Source organism: Pteropus medius, unplaced genomic scaffold (assembly GCF_902729225.1).
Source record: "Pteropus medius unplaced genomic scaffold, Ma_sr-lr_union100, whole genome shotgun sequence".
Taxonomy (NCBI): Eukaryota; Metazoa; Chordata; class Mammalia; order Chiroptera; family Pteropodidae; genus Pteropus; species Pteropus medius.
In genome coordinates, this window is record NW_024349803.1 from 216,310 (window position 1) to 222,309 (window position 6,000).

The following is a 6,000-nucleotide window of genomic DNA, read 5'->3' on the forward strand; positions in this document are numbered from 1 at the left end:
CTGTCGGGGGGGCACTCCCCAGGTGCCTGCTCTGTCCCAGGGCCAGGCGAACTCCCCACCCCATACTCCATATCCAAGCCAGACAGAGCCCACCTCTAACTCCCACCCCACCCCCCAACTAGTAGGGACTGCCCTGGAATAGAAGGAGGCTCCCTGGGGACACCTGCCCAAACCCAAACAAGGCCAACCAGACCATCTCAAATCCAGGGGCCAGTCCTGCTGGTCTGTACCTGATGGCTCAAAAGGCTCCATCCAGTATTGATGCTAGGATGAGCCTTTCCCTACATCACTCCCCTTCCCCCCACGAGTATATGGCCTGACCACCAGGGCTGTTCCGGCAGGGCTAGTACCTGGGGCACCCGGCCTCTCCCACAAACCTCCTCTCCCCAGAGACTTCCCAGCGCTAGTCCCGCAGCCCGGGCTGTGCTGCTGGGGCTGCGGAAACCTGGGGTTGCCCGCAGAAAGAAAAGGGGCGGCAGGCAGGGGGCGCCAGAGGACGCCCAGGGGCCAGGCCGGCAGCTGGCAAGGCGGGCAGACGGGCAGTATCTCTCGGCCCGGGAGCCCCTCCCCCAGCCGGCACCAGACCCTTTGCTCGCTCTGCACCCGCCGCGGCGCGGAGGACTTCCCTCCGACCCAGTCGACTTCACAGCCGACATACAACCCCTCCACCGCCCATCATGTCAGCCCCCAGGACTGCGGGAGGGTGCGTTTGGTGCCTGGCTCTGTGCCCTGGGGGTGGGAAGAGAGGAGTGGGAGGTGGACAGATAGACTCCGCCAAAGATGGACACAGGAGCCAGGGATGTAGGGCCAGTCGAGATCCCGGCTGGAGAGGAGGGGGCTCTTGGCAGACAGGCGGAACACAGCCCCAAGTCCAGGCTGAGGGGGAGGGGACTTGCAGCAGAGATTGGCGAGGGATAGCGGGACTCCGGACAGAAGGGGGAGTAAACCTACAAAAACAAGAAGGGAAGCATGGTCATGTATAATGGGAAGTAAAAGGCAAGTAACTATAGCAGCATGATGAGACAAGAAAGACTCAAGGTGAGAGACAAAGTGAGGGGTGGAGGAGCAGGTCCAGCATCCAGACGAGGAGCGGAGATTAAAGGGGGGCAACACAGTCGAGCTGCAGGTTGGAGAGGGGGGCGCACTGCCTGGATCCAAGCTGAGATTGGGAGAGAGACTCGAGATAGCGATGTGGGTAAGGTCTGGGTCAGGATTGGGCGGGCGTGGGGGCGCTTTAGCAGAGATGAGTACGGGAGAGAAGGCGGAAAAGGGATCCACTATAGATAAAGGGGGCCTCGGCCCTAGGCTTGGAAGTTCCCAAAGAGATGGGAGTAGGTAGGTGCCGAACGAAGTCAGTTCGCGTGGGGAAGAATTCAGCAGAGATGGGCTAGGGGAGCGCCTTGAGTCGGGCCGGTGCGGAAACTCGGGACCTCGCGGGGAGGGCTCGGTGCGGGGCTCGATCAGGATCTGGGGCCGAGCACTCACCTGGGCGCCGTCAGCAGCAGGAGCGGGGGCCGGCGCTGGCGGAGGCGACGACGGGGCGCAAGTTTGCCATCCCTAAGGCGGGGGCCTGGCCGGGCGCGGGGCAGCTCACGGCAGCCGCGCGGAGGGCTGAGGCTCCCGCTCCACGGAGCGGCGGGTGCAGAAAAGGCGCCGCGGAACAGCGCGGGGCGGGCGGGCGCCGGGCCGGGCGCGAGCTCCTGCCACCGCCTCCTCGCCGCGCCGCCCCCCCCTCCCCGCTCCCCCGCCCGGATCACCGCCCGCGTCGAGCACCACCTCCTATTCGCGGGCGGCGGCCGCAGCCCCGGGCTCTAAAAGCCGGCGCCGCATCCTCCTCGGTCTCCGAGCGCCGCCGCCGCTACCGCTACCGCTGGCGCCGCCGCGGAACAGGGTTTCTCCGGCCGCTCCGGCCGCTGCCCGCAGCGCGCGCGCGGGGCCGAGTGACGGCCGAGGCGGGACGCGGCGCCTGCGCGGGCCGGGCCCGGGAGGGGGCGCGCGCTGGGCCGGGCGCGAGGAGCCGCGGGAGAAGGGGCGGAGGGCGGGGGCGATGCGCGCCGCCTCCTGTTAAAGGGGGAGCAGCGCCAGCCGAGCCAAGCGCGCCCTCCCCTCCCCACCCTGGGCCCCAGGCGCCGGCGCGGGAGAAGCCCCGGGTAAGCCCCCGCCCCACCCGCTGCCTCCTGGACCGCAGGATGAGGCGATCCGCGACGCCCCTCCTGCGATTCCCTAGGCCCGAGGCATCTCGCTCCGCCAGGGTCTCAGGGGTTTTGGGGACTGAAACATTTGTCCCCCCTCCCCCATGTGCATTGCAAATTGCATAGCCCTATGCATGCAAGGTGCCACTCATGTGCGCTGAACTTTGCATATGCTTATGCATACAGGTGCCCTGTGTGTGAACTGCAATATTGCCTGGCTCTGTGTATACAACTGCTACACACATGCACGGTGTGTTAACATGCGCTTAGGTCCTGAATGCATGTTGCTGGTTCCTGTGGGTAGGGAAATTTGTGTGCAAGCTTACAAGTGCCATATATGTGCCGAGTGTTGTGAGTCACTTGTATGTAGGAGCCACATATGTACAGTACGCTGTAGTATATTTGGTGCATACCCTGGTGTAAACTCTGCAATGTTGCATGTCCCTAGGCACGGGGATGCTACACGTGTACAGTGTGTTATATATTTTCCTGAGCGCCTGTCTATTCCACAAGTGCCTTTCCCTGTGCCAGGGGCGCCCCCATGGTGCCTCTCTTGTGTAGAAGCAGCAGAAATGTATAGACCTGCCCTCTCCCCATCTTGGCACTGTGCCCAGGAACAGTTGGGTTGGGCCAGAGCCCACATGGTAAAGGCGGTACCCAGGGAGATGCCCATGGCTCAGGGCCCTGGTCAGGCGGTTTGTGGCCTGGGCATGTTGCCACCAGGAAGATGGGCAGACCATGGACACCGCACTTCAGCCAAAGACAAGTAGGTTAATCAGATGGCTCTGGTCAGAGGAGCAGCCAGCAGGGGGGCAACTTTGCGGTGAGGGTGGGATGGTTTCAGGAACCCTACTTTTTGAAGGTTCTCAGGCTAGGAAGGGGCCAAATCTGGGTAGGAAGGAAGTCCTCAGTCTACCCAATCCCAGCCACATCTCTCTACTGAAGCCCCTGGTGTCTCCCTGGAGACCAGGGCAGGATTAGAAGACTCCACCTCTCCCTAGGGCAGTACCAGGAAGAGGCAGAGAGAAAAGCCCCTTGTTCCCTCTTTCTGTCTCTCCCCCCTCCAGCAGTCTTGGTGACATTTGTTGTGAGTGATTGGGAGAGATTATCGACTTTAATGGAAGGAGGTAATAAGGGGCGATGAAAGAATCTCACCCGTCACCTTAAGGGAATTTATGAGGCTGTATGAGGCAGGAAGGAGGGCTGGCACCTTTCCTTTCCCAGCGGGAGCCCAAGGAGGCCTGTGCCTTGGGCCTAGCACTGGCCGGCAGGGCTCCTGGGTTCTTCTGGGAACCCTCAAACACCCTCCCCTCGCGCATCTATGGGTTTGGAGGCTCAGCTCCTACTGTGAAAGCCAAGCCAGACAGCCTTGCCATCTGCACAGTGTGTTGAGAGCCACCCAAGGGCAGTGGGAGATTCCTGACTCCTTACTTGGCCATTATGAGAGGCAATGGAGTTGCCAGGGTTGAGGCCTTAAGGAGGTGGGCTAAGGAGAGAATATTCGGGACATGGAGTACCCAAAAGGATGTAAGGAAAAGCCCTCAGAAACCTCCAGGACCCTGTCCTCCAGAGATCCAGCCCCTTCTATTCCTACAGGGAGCTGCCTCCCTCTTTATGAATATTCATGAATTAGCATACTAGAGACTCTGAGCCCAGAGAAATTCGGGTAGGTCTCTTGCAGATGTGATGCAGCTGGATCCCTAAGGCCCTCCCCATCCCCCCAGGATCCAGCTGGGTGTGGGGTAATGGGAGGGGCTATCTCCGGAGAGACAGCAGCATTTTGACTGTTTCTCTGTCCCTTGGTAGCCTTCTGACTTCTTGACTCCATTCTTTTCAGCCACAAAAAAATGTATGCCCTAAGAAAGACAGGTGGTCAGACAGAGTGAAGGACTGACAGAAATGGTACCCCGTACTGGGAGCTCATGGTCCAGGGCGAGGAGATCGGCAAGATAGGAGGGCTGTGGGAACTGGGTGGAGAGAGGAGGACTTCCCAGGGATTGTGCGGAAGCAATCTAGATTAGTGCAAACCCCTGGAAGGCTCTCCCAAGGTACCTCTCTGCATCAGGGCTTCCCCACCTCCTTTCTCGGGAGCCCCTGCCCTTCCAGACTCACTCTGGTGATAATGCCGCCCCGGGAGGACTCAGAGTAATTACAAATCGTTTCCATATTCAAATCCAGCTGGTTGAAGAGAAATTACTTCTCCGACAGCCCAGGCACCGGTGAGAAGAGCAAGTCTTAGCCCCAGGAGGGGTCTCCAGGGAGCCTGGAGCAGAAACTGGGCAAGAGAAGAGGCACCAGCCAGAGCTTGAGCACTTGGTCTCCAGCAGAGTGGAGAGACATCCCCCCGCCCCCACGCCTGCATCTTCCCCCACAGACTGGGCAAAGAACAATGACTCCTTTTGCCCCGTTCTTCTGGAACCTCTGATAGGATGGAGGGGATCGATCCCACAAGGGCAACTAGAAGTCAGTATCTCTACCCTGTTCTCACACCACCATGCTAGGTGACCTTGAGAAAGTCCCTTCAGCTGGATTCAACCAGCTGGATTTCTGAGCCTCTGTTTTCCTTATCTGCGAAATGGTGTAAATGATCACTTACACTTGGGCATAAGTGATCACTCCAGTAAAAGATATGAGTTAGCAAGAGCTATGAGTCTGAAAGGGGTCTTTTTAAATTAATTTTTATTACTGATTAATTGACATTTTTGTTAGCGGTAATAACCACCAGTGGCCCAGTACAGAGGCAGCGCAGCTCTCGGTGGAGCAGCTCAGGGGAAAATAGTGGGTCAGAGAGGGGAGCAACTCCGGCCTCACCCACCTGGCCTCAGCCCTGCCTCCCACTGGGCCAGCCACAGCTATGCTTCATTGCCCTTTAAACAGATGAGAAAATGTTCCACTTCCCTTCCCAATGATTTATTTAGCCCAGAAACAGGGCAGGTTTCCTTCTAGCTGGTGGGTCCTAGGCCACCCCTCCCTCAGTCCCTGCCCTCCATTGCCAATCAGCAAGACACTCACGGCCACCCAAAGCTATGGGTGCCCCCACCCCAGGCACCTCTCAGGAGCTCATAACATTCCCAAAGACACTCAAATCCGTGTAATGGTCTTCTACCAGAGCTCATGTGACAAACTCTCACTGTTCTGGATGTCATGGATGCTGGAGGGGTGTACTCTGGAAAAGGTGGACTGGCTCACTCTGCCTCCGGGAAGTCCTACATGTTTATCCTCCCATCCTTCCTGCTGCGGATGCCAAATGGGTTAGGAGCCTGGGGCAACCCAGGCTAGATCTTTGTCATTTTCTTCGTGCTATAGATTAGGCAACAAAAGAGGATTACTTGCTCCCTAGCCAAATCTTCCCGGAAAGTCAGTGCCTGGTTTGTGTGTAGCCCTCTGCGCAGTGCCTGCATTCTCTGGCCCCTGTCCCCTAGTGCAGAGGGTGAAGAAGAACTTTAGGGTCCTGAGTGATCTTCACACACATGTCTTATACTGGACGGTGTACACAGGAGCCTGGCACCAAGAAGGTGTCTTCACTCACTCATTCAAAAAATATTTATTGAGTATTTACTATGTTCTACGCACTGGGATCTAGGCAATCAGAAAATCTCGTTACTTCTACCTCCTAAAATATCCCAAATCTGCCAACACTGGCCTCCAAGCCAACATCATCTGGTACCTGGACTCTCCCTTATTTAATATGCCATCTTTTTAATATGTATGTCTGAGCACTTCTTCTTAAGCCCTCCAATGGCTTCCCACTACCCTTACCAGCCTCTTCAGAGCTCTCTCCTTCCCCACCCCACCCCACACTATGCTT

At 58.0% G+C, this 6,000-nt stretch overlaps 1 protein-coding gene across 6 annotated transcripts in view; it reads right to left on the reverse strand.

The window, feature by feature from the left end:
• ADGRB2 (adhesion G protein-coupled receptor B2) overlaps nucleotides 1–1,939 on the reverse strand; it is a 36,686-nt gene extending 34,747 nt beyond the window's left edge. For 5 of the 6 annotated variants that reach the window (XM_039836878.1, XM_039836875.1, XM_039836873.1 and 2 more), the window contains exon 1: nucleotides 1,486–1,938. The gene's annotated coding sequence lies outside the window, so the exon portion shown is untranslated. Of the gene's footprint in view, nucleotides 1–1,485 lie in introns of all 6 variants that reach the window. The other variant, XM_039836872.1, reaches the window with a different exon arrangement.
• Between the last annotated feature and the right edge of the window lie 4,061 nt (nucleotides 1,940–6,000).